The sequence below is a fragment of the Manacus candei genome, unplaced genomic scaffold (genome assembly GCF_025592945.1).
Source record: "Manacus candei isolate 608988 ecotype Guabito, Panama unplaced genomic scaffold, ASM2559294v1 h1tg000049l, whole genome shotgun sequence".
Taxonomy (NCBI): Eukaryota; Metazoa; Chordata; class Aves; order Passeriformes; family Pipridae; genus Manacus; species Manacus candei.
The window spans coordinates 26,765,207-26,780,368 of NW_026138097.1; the positions used below are offsets into that span (position 1 = coordinate 26,765,207).

Sequence of the window (15,162 nt, forward strand, 5' to 3'; positions counted from 1 at the left end):
CAGAACTGGACACAAAATGTGGCCTCACCAAGGCTGAGTAGAGGGGCAGGATCATCTCCCTTAACCTGCTGGCAATGCTCTTTCTAATGCATCCCAGGATTCTGTTGACCTTCTTGGCCACAGGGACACGCTGCTGGTTCATGAACAGCTTGTTGTCCACCAGGACACCCAGGTCCTTCTCCACAGCACAGCTTTCCAGCAGGTCAGCCCACAGCCTGTACTGGTGTATGGGGTTATTCCTTCCCAGGTGCAAGACCCTGCATTTGCCCTTGCTGAAGTTCAGAATATTCTCTACCCATGTCTCCCACCTATTGAGGTCCCTCTGAAGGGCCACACAGCCCTCAGGTGTCAGCCAGTCTTTCCAGTTTTGTATCATCAGCAGACTTGCTGAGGAGGCACTCTATTCCCTCATCCAAGTAATTGAGGAACAAGTTAAACAACACTGGGCCCAATATAGAACCCTGGGGGACACCACTAGTGGCAGACCTCCAACTAGACTCTATACCACTGATGACGACCCTCAGGGATCTGCCACTCAGCCGGTTCTCAATCCATCCCACTGTTCACTCATCCAACCCACAGTTCTTGAGTTTACCTATGAGGATTTCATGAGAGACACTGTTGAAAGCCTTGCTGAAGTAGAGATAGGCAATATCCACTATTCTTCCCTTATCCATCCAAGTAGTTGTATCATCGTAGAAGGCAATCAGGTTGGTAAAAAATGATTTAACTTGAAGGCATGCTGACTACTCCTGATCACCTTCTTCTCCTCCATGTGGGTAGAGATGGCCTCCAGAATGATGTACTTCCTCACCTTTCCAGGGATTAAGGTGAGGCTCACTGGCTGGTAGTTTCCCAGTTCCTTCTTCTAGCCCTTTTTGAAGACTGGAGTGACATTTGGTTTCTTCCAGTCCTTAGACACCTGCCCGGATCTCCATGACCTCTCAAAGATGATTGTGATACTGTCCCCCTCCCCCATCATATCTAGGTTAAAGCCCTGGCAATGAGTCTCCCTAGTTCCTGGGAAAAGACTCTCCTCCCTCTCTGAGAAAGGTGAGTCCCATCTGATGCCAGCATGGCTGGAGCTGCGCAGGGCATACCATTGTCAAAAAACCCAAAGTTATGGTGGTGACACTGGCTGTGGAGCCCTGTATTTTCTCCTTGTGGGGAGGCATAGGGGAAACTAAACGGTTTGTGAATAAAATATTCATTTTGTATGACCTGAATGTGCAACTTGGTTTTGATAATTTGTTCTGTTGCCTGTCAGTTGCTATGATTGTGTCTGACAAAGCTGAAGCAATGCTGCCAGGTGTGAGAGCCTTGTTCCACATAGGTCAGTGATTATGTAGTTTACTGGAGAGAGGTGGCCTCTCCATGGTTGTATTCCCTTACAGTAACAGAAAGTGGGGGCTGGCACATGGCCAAAAAAATTAAAGCATGTCTTTCAGAGCCAGAGAACCCTTATTTTCTTTACATGCCTTTCTGCAGGCAGGAAAGGAACCAGACAGAGTTGCAGAGGGGCTTTTGATGAGCAAGATATAATGTACTCACAGTTAAATTGCTACTCTCCTAGCAGTGAGGGAGGAAAACGATGAAGTGACTCAGTGAACAAAGGAAGGGCTATGTTATGATGTCATCTATCTGGACTTGTTACAGCATTTGACATGGTCCCCCACAACATCCTTCTCTCTAAATTGGAGAGGTATGGATTTGATGGAGGAACTGTTTGGCAGTTGAGGAATTGGTCAGATGGTTGCATCCAGGTGGTAGTAGTCAACAGCTCAATATCTAGATGGAGATCGGTGACAAGTGCTATCTGTCAGGGGTCTGTACTGGGACCAGGACTGTTTATAATCTTCATCAATGAGATAGGCAGTGGGATCAAGTGCAGCCTCAGTAGGTTTGCAGATGACACAAAGATGAGTAGTGCAGTTGATAAGCCTGAGGGACAGGATGCCATCCAGAGAGACCTGGGCAAGCTCAAGAAGTGGGCATGTGTGTATTTCATGAGGTTTAACAAGGTCAAATACAAGGTTCTGCATTTGGATTGGAGCATCGCCTGGTGTCAGTACAGGCTGGGGGATGAACAGATTAGAGCAGCCCTGCTGAGAAGGATTCAAAATGCTGGTAGATGAAAAGCTGGACGTGAGCTGGCAATATGTGGACATGAGTTGGCAGCCCAGGGCTGGGCATTCTGGGCTGCATCAAAAGTAGTGTGGCAGCAGGTCGAGGGAGGTGATTCTGACCCTCTAGTCCACTTTTGTAAGACCTCCTCTATAGTACTGCATCCAGCTCTGGAGTCCTCAGCACAGGAAGGATGTGGACCTGTTGGAGCCATGGAAATGATGGGATGGACCACCTCTAAGGTGATAAGGACAGGCTGAGCATTGAGGTTGTTCAGCCTGGAGAAGGGAAGGCTCCAGGAAGACTTTATAGCATCTTCCATTACCAAAAGGGGTCTATAAGAAAGCAAGGGACAAACTTTTTAGCACGGACTGTTGCAATAGGACAAAGAGTAATGTCTTTACACTAAAAGAAGGTAGATTTAAATGAAATTAAAGAAGAAATTTTTTACTGTGAGGGTGATGAGATACTGGAAGAGGTTGCCCAGACAGTGTAGATGCCCCATCGCTGGAGGTCTTCAAGGTCAGGTTGAATGAGGTTTTGAGCAACCTGGTTTAGTGGAAAGTGCCTCCCCTCACTGCAGGGGAGTTGGACTGGATGACTTTTACAGGTCTCTTCCAATCCAAGGCATTCTATGATTCCGTCATCCTTTTCAAGGTAACCTGCACCAAGTTACCAGGTATATTGGATTGGTGATCCAGATGCACATGGTACGGAGAAAGACATACACAAAAGTAGATTGAGAACAACTACCACTGGGTGCAAAGCCTCCTCTCAGAGAAACAAGACCACCTATGTGCCAGTTTGTTTACTGTGGGTTGCATTTTAAATTGTACCTTTGGAGTTCTCAGATTTTGGAGGTTGCATATTTTGACTCATCTTACTGAAATTTGAAGTTCCATGAAGTGGAGAGTCTGAGACTGTTTCCTCTGTTGGCTTTTTCAAGCAGGAAAAAGAAGGATCCATAACATCACCATTACATTTGGGCTGCAGAGTAGAAAGCCTGCTGTGTGTGTTGTTACCCTAACATGTCCTCCAAGAAATGTCCTGCGTTGGGCCTTTCGTTTTAAACACAAGCCCTCTTCAGCTCCTAGTAGGAGTCATCCACATGCTTGTAGGAGAGGCAACTTGTAATTTGCATGGGATTTTCTAACTGGATGTGTAGCCAAAAAGAAATTACTAAAAGAACCTGACTTTTAGTAATGTTTTGAGCTGCAAAATCCTTATACTTAAGGGAACCACAGATGCTGCTGTAAAACAGCTTGCTTTGGTGCCCTAGAAAAGAATGGCAAAGCTAGTGTTGGCATCTGCCATCAGAAGAGGTACTTGTTAATGGTCTTCTATGTGTGTGTTACGTGTGATGTTACTGCCTTTCCATGGTGCACATAATGCAAGCTGAAACTTCGGGTAATATGGAAAAGGCCTTAAGTCTTTACCGTGATGTCATCTGACTGACCACGTTTGCTTAACAAACCTTGGTGCTATAAACATCACTGGGAAAAAATTACCTCCTTCGTTTTGGCCTGCATGTGTTAAAAGCATGTGGTGCAAAATGGGAAGAACGTAGGGATCAACCTTGAGACCTGTGATGTGGCATTCCATCTCCTCAGCAGGTTTGAGCTGGCAGCTGCCCAGCCAAAGGCACAGTAGCAATTCACTACAGTTGATAACATGAATCATTTTCAACGCTTGTGGTTTCGGGAGCACACTTTGTGTGTAAAAGGACTGTACAAGCTGACATGGGTCAGTTAATAACTTTTCCCTCATGCCTTTTCTTGATGTGCTTTTAGACCATCCTGCCCTTGCTGTTCTGCAGCCTACAAGCTGCAGAAGGTTGCAAGCAGGTCAAAGGAAACTGAGATAATGCCTGACTATTATCTCTGACTGCTTGGCAGTCCCTGCAATGCTGGATTATCACTTCGAAGAACAAGGCAGGGGAAGCAAGGGGTGAGGTTGCAGAAATATGGGGTGATGATGATTTTTTGAAGTGATTGGGGTATTGGTTCCCAGATCATTTTGACAGCTGGAGCTCATGTTCAAGACTAATGGCAAACTGATGAAAGCATTGGGACCTTATAAAAGCACAGCTTTGTTATCCATCTTCTCTGATTCAGTAGCTTCTACTAGACTTTGCACTTTTCACTGAGCATTTTCCTTGACTTCTGAAGATGTGATTGACAGGACAGTGGGTTTAGGAAGGTGTATTGCCAGAGCTGGGCTCAGGTTTTACTTTTATGAGTTTGGCCTTCAAGTCTTTGCCAACATCAGTTTGCAGAATAATGGAAATTTCATAGCACAGTACATTACTTCTTCATTTTTTCTTTGCGTTCTGTTGTGAGTGGAGGAAATAAATTTGCCACAAAACCCTCTAGCAGCATACAGTTGTATGCTGAAGGAGTGGTTGTAGGGAATCCTACCCAATGTGAGATTAGAATTATATAACAATATTTTAGCATGTTGCATAGCAATTTCTGGTTAGTCACATGGTTGTATAATTCCTCCTTGAATGTTCTTGTGTTGCCTGAATGCTTCGATTAACAATCCATTTGCTAATTATCTTTAAAGGCAACTGTGATACTGTCTTCTGCTGTTGTCACCCTCTGTATGAGAACTAGCTGATTTGATAGGCTGTGTGGAATATCTGATGCATAGGATATAGTTTACTAAAATGGAGAATTTCAGGTTGTAAATTTGGATTTCCCTGAGCAGATAGCTATGAAAAAGTCTTAGCTCTTTAGGAAAATAAGAAAAACGTGGCACTGTATGGAGGTAGATGAAAGCCTCATTAAATGCAGGGAGGAGAAGAGTACATCAGGTGTGTGTTTTAGCACCCTGGCCCATGATAAAGGAGTGGGAGATGAAAGATGTAACCTCTCTCAGCACACGGTAACAACTTTAGGCTGCAACTGGCTCTGGAGTACCTCTTAAAAGCTTTCTGCAGGCTAGCCTTCAAAACAAAGAGTCTGCAGTGACTTGAAAAGTTAGGATGCGCAGACAATTCACATTGTAAATGTTTTTCTCTTTATAAGCACAAACCACATGCTTTCCAGAAGAGAAGATGCTGAACTCATTTGCTGGTTGGTGGCTGGGTGGGTTGTGTTGTTTGTTTTCTGTTCCATTAGTGTGCAGAGAACTGGTGAAGGACTCTTGTCGCTGATATTTTGGAAACACCATGTCTATGAATATGCATAAAAAGCATGTCAGTGAAGTCTATGAACACTTAGACTTGAAAAAGTAAGTCCTAATCTTTCCTTGTGTGTATAGACATATGTTAGTATACAAGATGACATTACAGTTATTGTATTTTCACTACATCTGTTTTTAGGGTTAAAATGTTTCTTAAGGGTTTTATTGACAGTAAAGCAGATGTTTCCTCATTGTCTTATTGTATTTTTAATGAAGTCGTGTGAGCTTATAAAGTACTCAAGTGAATGTTTAAATAAAACCCTAAAAGCCCTGCTGTCACTGTGTGCTTTGTTTGAAATGCCTTACTTGTGTATGTTCAGTAATCAGTGGTTCCGTTGAGAAAAAAACCTCTTTCCAGTTTCTCTCTTTTTTTTTTCCTGAATAATGTGAACTTTATTTCAGATAGAAAGAGGACTGTATTGTGCTCTTGACTTGTACAGACACATGTGAAACTGTCTGCAGTGAAAGCATAGATAGCAAATACAAAAAGCTTGAGGGAATGAAATCTCTCAGAAGACCTGTGTTGAGTTGCATAGCATTGATTTAAGAACATTTTTCTTTTCCCCTAATTAGGACTCTCTACTTTTTCTTCTGTTTGTACGTCCAAATATATGTTAAAGTAATACCAATAAATATAGTCAGTGTGTCAGGTTTTGGGGTTTTTTTTAATTAATGTAATCATGGTGGTTGGTGTTTAAGCCTTTGAGAATTGGGGACTTTCAAAAAAGCACCTGAGAGCACACGTTTTTAATAATGTCCCTTCCCTTGCAAGGAAAAACATATATATGTAAGACATAACATGTATATGTGTGTAGGGGAAATCTGCTCTGAAGAAACTCATCCAGGGAGAAGTAAGAATTGAGTCAATTGCTCCAAACTGTCCTCGGTCTGACATTGAAATTGCATACCGGCTTAGCTGACTGAGAGGAACTTTTACATCAAATGTTATAAGAAGAAGCTGAGCAATAATATCCAAAAAATGTAGGCTCTTTAAAAACAGATGTCATATTTCACCAGTAAAGACTGTGTCAGTTAAACCAGCTTTCTGTGAACTTTCTTTACAAAGAAGTCCTTCACGGCATGGTGTTATGTCAGCAAACAGAGTGGAGCTCCGTATCCTTAGCTTCAAATCAGAGGCACCTGTAAATGGTTTGGTCAGCAACAAAAGTATTTTTTCCTGTGTGTTTAATTTATTGTGGCTCTTCTGCGGAATTTCTGCATCTCAAGGACTGGAAGGCTACAGATGTTCCTTGTTAAACACAGCTCAAGTATGTTTCCCATGGAGGCTTTCACTTTTTTTAATTTCTGGTTTGAAAGCTGGGAGAGTTTCTCATCGTGACCTCATTCAGAAAAGTTAGACCTGAGCTTGTCTGAGGTTTGGGGTTTGTTTTTTCTGTTTTGCTTAGTTTGGGAGGTTTCCTTTTGTTTGATTTCAGAGTTAACAATAGGATTATGTTGAAGTTACCATGTGGTTATACCAGGAGAGTTCATGTTTTCCTAATTTTTGATTTAAAATTAAAAAAAAAATCTCGAACCTGTAGGTAATGGCTAAGCACTTCTCATAAGGACTCTTTTCTTTGCCTTATGTCCTTTCTCACCCTTGCTTGGGACTCTCTTGTGCTAGCCTTTGCTGCTGTGAGGAGCCCTTTTAAACAAGAGTCTTCCGTTCATATTCACAGGGCATGAATAACACCACTGAAGTTACTTGGCTTAAGTTACTGAAGTCAGTAGGACTGTTTATCAGTAAATGCTGTGTTTGGCTGCATCCATAGTTCATAGGATCAGGCACTGGAGAAGTAAATCCTTCTGGACAAGGATTTTCTTAGTTAACATTGAAAAGCATCATGCTTGCTTCTAGCTCTTCCACGTGAAGACCCGAAAATATTTCCAAACAGTGTTTTTTTGGACATTTTCCTGAATTCAATATCTATTACCCTTGAAATACACCCTGACAAGGGAGCATTTTAAAGAAGACCTTTGTATGCTCCCTTGTATATACAGCCTCTTAAGAAAATATACAGATATATGCAGTGGGCTTTGGTCTTGGCTGCTCTTAGCATTAAATGAATCCATCTCTTTCTGCAAACTTTATTTATGAAGACTTCCATGCTTTTTAATTTAATGGTGCTTATGAAGAGTAGTGACTACCGACTCCAGACATTGGGTAGCTCATGTACTTTTCGGGCAGCAGAGCCTTTGGGGCTCAGGGTCAATGCCAAATTCAGCAGCTTTACAGCAGGAAATCAGATTCCATCTGTCTAAACACTGTAAAGTTAATTTTATTCTGCAGTTAGTTATATTTGGCTTACTTGTAATAGTTCTACTGATTATTTCTAGCATACCTAAAGAAGCTTGGTGCTGTGGCTGTTAGTATGTTGGTTTCTTGGGGATTTCTTTTGTGCTTTGCGTCTTTTTTTTGCTGTTTTTTTTTTAAGGGATGCGTATGGGAGTTTTGGATTTGGGGGATGGCGTGGAGTTGGAGAGGGCCAGAAGTCAGCCAGAGCGCCTTTTAATACTCAGGATTTATCTTCTGTGGAGAAGTGTTTACATCTTTATTTGGGATGTCAGAGTTCAGTGACTCTCGCTGTAAGCATCTGCTGACGCGCCTGTAAACAGAGCTCATGACAGATGTGAGCTGGGCTCCGGCAGCTTCCACTGGGAGCATCCTAAGGGAGGCTGGCCTCCCCACCTTGCACAGCCTGCACTTGCACTGTCCCAGGCAGTCTCTGGTACCCCAGCCTGGGGGGCATCACCTGGAAAGAACTGCAAGGAGGGGTGGCTGTGCCCTGCTTGTGCATGCTGGCTCCTTCCCATGCACTTTAAAGAAAGACGCCAGTGAAGCAAGCGTGGCTTCAGAGGCCACATATGTCCTGCAAGCCCACGTGTCCCACAGGCCCACTGAGCTGTGTCACCCTGTCCCTCCTGTGAAGCATTTAATGGAGCGTAACTGCACTGCACAAAAACCTCCTCGTGCCTCTTAAGGATTTAATGCAACTGTAGGGCCTTGCAGCAAACATTTTTCTTAATGGAAATGCTGCTTCGAAACCACAAATGTTACTTGTCAGTATGGTGTTGGAGCACTGGTTCAAGTGGAAGCACTCATTTGAACAAGTGTTTTGGGTTTTTTCCATGTGTGCCATCTTCTTTTACTTCTTAAGTACTTGCTAATTGGAAAAATCATTAGTTTGTGTCTCTTAAATTTACCAACACTTTGATTGTTATAGCATCAAAATATTAAAAAGGCATTTCATTGTGCTAAAGGAAGCAATATCTGTAGCAGAGAACTTTCTTCCCCCCTAATTCAGGAGCTAATTCAGCTTATCTTTTTATCTGCTATATATCAGGAAGGATATTTTTACATGACTACCATTCTTTGAATGTTTGTTAAAAGAGAAGAGCCTCTTTTTGTATATGCTTTTCCTTTAACTATGTATTTATTACATAAAAAATACAGAGTAAGTTATGAAGTACTTCTCAGATATGTTGGACATGTGCTGTGCTTACTTTTTTCCTGTTACTTGCCTTTCTGCCAAAACCACTATCAGTTTGATTGATTTCAGGAAGGGGAAAGTTTTGATCCTGAAGTGAGATATTTTAAAAGAAAGGTTGAATTGTAAAAAAATCACCAAAGCAAAACAAAACACTAAAAAACTACCTCAACTGCCAGACCAAAGTGACTGTACTATTCCTGCAAAATGAACTTTCTGTCTATGAGTGTCAGAAGTCGTGGAGTTTGCAAGTGAGCAGCCTGGAGATTTCTAATGCACAAATGATGGGGGCAGGAGGGCTGAGCAATGACCATAAATAACTCCTTTAATGTTGGGTTTTCAAGGGTTTTGTTCTGTGCTGCCTAAACATAATGGTAGTGTTTGCTTTAGCTTTACTGAAATTAATTTGTTTGGCATTAGTGTGGCCCTTGTTAAGTGTTTTCCTAACAATATAAATTAAATCTCTATAAACAAAAGCATTTATCTGTGAGCAGAGTTGTTTTATGCTTTTTATAAGACCCGAAGCAGTCCGCATCTGAGATGCTGACAAAGAGGTACTTTCTGTGTCCCCACTTGGTTTACTGTGGCCACGGAATGGGTTGTGGCTACGTAAACAGTTGAGATGTCAGTCTTCTTTCTTGCTTTCTGCAGAGAAAATCCAAACCATCTGTCTTTTTTGGTGCCTTTATTATGCTTGTACTAAAGATAGCAAAACTGCTTTTGTTTTAAGATTAAAGCAGATGTACACAGGCTGCCATATTAATTTCCTTTGTAAGGGAACACAGTTCAGCTGTTCACAAAACATGGGAAGGAATTCAGGCTGCACCATGCCAAAAAACGACGACAACAATGAATCTGTAGCTTCATGATGAACAAGCTTGTCACTTCAGTTGTTCCCTTGTTCCTAAATTCCCTTGGATGTAAGGCTGGTCTCATTGTTCAGCACTGTTGGTGTTTTTAGGAACATATGGTTTAGGTTAAGCACGATTACGTGCTGGGATACTTTGCTCTGCAGCAAGGCACTGCTCAGTTTTACTCTGGTGAGCTTTTGTACCTTACAGGACATATAAATGGTGGATTGGCACGGAGATTTTTACTTGGGGAAGACAAGAGTCGAGCAAAACCCAAGTGGTATACAGTACCCTATTTTTTTTTTAAAATTAGATTTTTTTTTAATATTCGTTATTATTTATTTTTTAAATTAAAAAGTCAAATGACCAGGTAATTCTGGACAGGATTTTACACAATGAGGGCTTCTGAGAAAATGCTAGTGCGTGTGCCAGCACCATTTAAAAAAGTATTGATAATGGTGAGCAGAGGCCACCCTCTCTTTCTGTTCCAGTTAGCCACCTGGGAGCCACTGTTCAGCAGTTATGTCCCAGTCCCACCCTACTTCTCCGTCAGAGACTGAGGACTGCGCCTGGGGACAGAGCTGTAAAAAATCCCTTTTGTCATTACTGTTTGAAGTAATTTGAATAGTTTAAAAAGTGTAGCCATTGGACAGGTGTGTAGGGTACTGCGTTAGGTGTGCTGATGGTCCCAGCCTACATGCTGCTTAGCAGTTATGGTGAGGTGTGGTGGTGAATATGTAGGGGAAGGAGACTGTGTCCACTAGCAGGTCTTCTGGGGAAGGCTGCAGTGCCTCTGGCTGCGCAGTGCTGGTTCTATCTTTCCCCTGTCCTGTGGTCATTCAGAGTAGTTCCTAAGTCTGTGTTATCTCTGTGTACACAAGAAACACAGAAACAAAGAGGAATCTTCTGCAGCTCCAGATACCCTTCACTGCACAAGTTAACTTTAAATCTGAACAATCAGACTGGCATTTTGATGCCAGATCACTTTCAAGGCTTGATGTCTGAAATCTTCTCTGTTTGAAAGATGCAGTAGTTCTTGCAGAGCTTCAGGTTCTTTTAGTAGGCAGCACAGGAGCTTCCGAGTGGGATAAGATACATCATTGTACTTTTGGGAGCCTCATGATATTTGTATTCTTGAACATTTCCAAGTGACTTGTTTGAAAGCATCAAGTTTTCTCATGAGAACACTATCAGAGCAAGATTTCCCCTGAAGCATTTCTGCAGTGTGATAATAAAGTCTTTCAATGTTAGCTGCAAAAAGAACTTTAAGTGCTCTTTCATAGTGGTGCTTTTATTTATGCTAAACCAGGGGAAGAAAATGTTAGTGTAGGTCATGTGCCTTCTCCTCATCCAGTGCTCTTTATTTTGTAAAACAAGTCAGGTCCTGTTTAGCATACACATGATGGAGCTGAGAGACGATTTAAGGAGATTTTTCTACCCAAGCTGTCTTAACCAAGGACAATCATAAAATGTACATGGAGAAAACCCCTTTGGTGTTGCAAAGTAAAACCATGAAAAGTTCAGAAATGCTGCAGGACCTCTTTTTGCACTGTAGAAAAAGCAGCATGCTACCCCTCTGCAGTTGGGTGGTTGTGGCAGACACGGGAAAGGAGAGGGCCTGTACCAGGGGAAGCAGCATCAATCAGCTTTGAGCAGCTTCTGGATGTTGGAAGGTTGCAGGGATGTGTATATATGAGGGTGGAAGAAGAGGGTGCTACTTCAAAGCAACCTAATAGTCTTCCTTTTCTGGTTGTTTTTTCTGTTTTCTTTTTTTTTTTAATGCCTCCTACCTGCCCTTTGTCCTGTCTCCCATGCATAGGCTTCTGTGCTTTTACTTTTTTGGTCTCTCTAAGCTTCTGCTTCAGCTTTGCTTCCCGTAGCATTCATCCTTGCAGCCTGGCTCTCATTTGCATCTGCTTTTCTCTCCCACAGATGTGCTGTGCACATGCACCAGCATGTCAGGGCACAAGGAGGGCTTGTAGCTCTTGGGGGCTGGGACTACAGGGGGCCTCCAGGTAGGTTGATGACAGCACCTGGCAGCCAGGGCCCATTGCACCGCCCAGCCAGGAGCAGGGTGGCCAGGGGACACAGGGCAGCGCCAGCCCTGGCATCAAGGACCTCACTGCAACCCCAGCAAACCTGAGCAGAGCACAAAACCTCATCAAGCCTTTTTCAGCTCACAAGGAGCACAGGAGTCAGATGTTCCTCCTGTCCTCCTTTTGCACACTGTGGTCAGGGTTAGCATAAATAGCGGCCTGTCGGAGCTGCCAAGGGAAGCTCCAGGAGGTCTTGCTCAGCAGCAGCTAAAGCATGCCAAGAGTAGGGCGGGCTTTCCCAAGGTGTTTGGCTGCTAAATGTCTGAGGCTCTACTGAACACTCACTATGGGATTTTTCTCCAGTGATTTGTAACTTTGTACAGATGATGACTTTTACAGGAAAGATAAAATCTTGCCTCTTGGAAACGATTCTTCCCTTTTTAAATTAAACTTGCCTTCTCCAATAAATGGTCTCATAGAGTGTTCACATATCAGCAGCTATTGTTAGCCTGAATGAGACAAATAATGTTTTACCTGTGGTGATAAAATAATCTCCTTTGAAAATATATGCATTAATAGCAAGATGTGTACCTGCCACTGAATGCTTCATCTGAAGTTTTCTATGTGTAGCAGAATTGTAAGCTATTGGGAAACAGATTTGGGAAGGGAGCACTTAATAGCTGGAAGTGACACAAGCCTATAATGAAAATAATTATGTGTGTTTTACTGGTGATTATTTCTCTTTTGAATGTGCATTTTTTTCACTTGCATCAGCAAGGTGTTCTAATTAGAAGTAAATAATGAAACTAATTCTATTATTAATGCTGCTTTCAGGCAGGCATTTAATATACATTGAAATCTGATGGCTAGAACTCATTGGCATTATCTGTGTATCATTATTTGCTTAAATGCAATTACACAGGATTTCTGTCACCACAAGATTTGACCAGGAAATGTAAAATTCTGACAAGGATACTTCAAGGTCTGGTAGGCATTTGAAATATGTTAATGTTTTTCACATGTCCTTAGCAGGGCAGAAAAGAGAGCAGTATGATCAGGAAAGCAACAGAAGCGTGACAAAGGCTTGGTTAGTACAGCACATGAGCATGTACTTCTAAGGAGAATGTGACCGCTGCACCGAGTTTGTAAGTGAACAAAACCCTTGATGATGGGGCAGAGGCTGCATCCAGCAAAGCCTGTGCAGGTGAAGGGGAGGCCAAGAAGCAGAAGGCTGCTAGGGGGTCCATATTTTCTTAAGCAGCACCTTTGGTTTTCTTCTGAGTTGTTTCCCTGAGCATTTTTAAAAATGCTTTCCCTATATTGATAGTTAATGATTGTGTTAACAGATCGGACCAGGGACTGCTATGCATATTCAATTACTCCAAATTAGTTGCTAATCTCTGTTAATCCCAAGCATGCCCACAGTGTATGTATCAAATACATTTATTCAAATGCTTTCAGAAATGAGCAGAGCTATTGCAATGCAATGCAGAATCTTAATGCCTCTAAGTAGGTTAATACAGCTCTTCTGGAAAATATTGTAATGTGTACATGTGTTGTGTATATGATGGGGTGGGGAAATGGGCGTGTTGGTGCTCACACAGATGTATACGTGTACTGTTTCCTAAAAACACTGGATGTAAAATGTGTTTACTCGGCATCACATGCAAGTCCATTTCTGTAGAAGAAATGGTGGACAACAGGAGCCTACAGAATTTTTCTGAGTGAAGACTTGATTTTTCAGTTACAGTGTCACACTGGTGCTATATTAAAGCCCAAGGCCTTGTTTAAAGAAAACATCGTCAAGTAGTATTCACTTTGTGGTATTGATAAGCTCTGCAGTTGCACTTTGAAAAGTCCTTGAACCAATATCACTACTTGAGTCAGTGCTGTTTGAATATGAAATCCTTAAATCTGACTCTCCACAAGCTGAACAAACAGTTTACTGTACCTGATGTCCTTAAAGCAGATTAGGCAGCTTGAAGTAGATGAAGATCCAGACACCACAGAGATTCAGAGTTGCTGAGGCTGCTCTCGAGTCATGCATTTTTTGCATAACTTTTAACCTGTGCACAACGTGATGTACTTATCAGTTTTAGTGTGGACATTATGTAAATACTAAGCACCTTATCAGATGTGGTTCAAGGTTGCAGTTACAAGCAATGTTTCCTCTATTTATATATGAAAATGGAAGGAAATGTCTTTTTATACGGCAATTGATTAGAAAACCTAGTTTTCTAATTTGTAGTGGACAAGCATTACAACACTGGTGCTTGTAAAGCAAACTCATCTTTGAAGTGATAACCATGGGAAACTATCTTTTCTCTAAAAATTTCTGAATGGACAGATAAATTTTTATAATGGAAGATGAAAGTAACTTATAAAGGAAGCCTTTGGGACCTGGGTCCAGATTTTTTCAACACTATTAAATGGTATTTGAGTTTTTAGGACCCATGAGTTCATGGAGCCAGACTTCACCATGTGAAACGGAATCCAGTCAACCTCATTCCCTTACATAGCACATATTTTAAATCTGTTTTTAATTTGCATTTGGGATTATGTGTCACTGATCTAAATACTGTAGTAGAAGTGTCAACTCTGAACTGAGTATGGAGGTATGTAAAGTAGCAGATCCTGTATTTGCACCAGGACACAACAGAAGCAGCTGAATTACTGGCTGAGGCGACCCTTCTCCTCCCTATCTTAGCATGAACTTTTCTTCTTGGCAGGCATAAGGGGCAATCGAGCATAAGGAGAAATAGCTACCCTCTGTGCTTCCAGGCTTACTTACCAGTCCAAAATACACTTGCCTTTTGGAAGAGTTTGTGAGATGATGGAAAAATGGAAAAAAAATCTGGATGCTAAGCTAGTAGTTTCATCTACTCCTGTAATTAAGCTCTGAGCACTTGTAGTTTTGTTGAATCTCTGTTTTGTTTGAAGCTAATTTAGTTTCCAGTCTGGCAGGAGCTGTCCCCTTTATGTCATTTTTTTTCTTTGCCCTTCTTAGCATAATGCATGCTTTCCAGAGACCAGCATGTTATTTCTATCTAGTGAAGCACCCCCACTGTGCTGATGTAGTTCTTGAATTATACAGCTACCAAAATACACATCCCTAGAGTGAGTAACAGCTCTTTGCAGTACATGTGTAAATATTTACATCCATTTCCCGCCCACTTGGTAAAGCACTCCGTTTTCGTACAGTACAAAGTGCTTTGTATACAGAAAAAAACACGCTGTTTAGTTTGTAGGGTTTGTTTTGAGGGGGCGTTATGTTTATTTAACAGAAGGCCAAACTAGTTGTAGCATGTATTTTGTAGGGTAGTCCTGCTTTCATCCAGTTTCACAGCTGGGACAACAGATTTATGATGAGGTGATGGACTCCTTCAAGGTCAGGTGGTGAATCAGTGGTTGGGTCGAACATCAGGTCCTGCTGACTCCAGCGCTTTGTTTAAAAGTTCCAGCACACAGCTCTGGCTT

General features: G+C 42.0%; 1 protein-coding gene across 1 annotated transcript in view; it reads left to right on the plus strand.

Moving 5' to 3' along the window:
* Window positions 1-15,162, plus strand: part of MYO10 (myosin X) — a 161,997-nt gene that overhangs the window by 32,811 nt on the left and 114,024 nt on the right. The window lies entirely within an intron of this gene.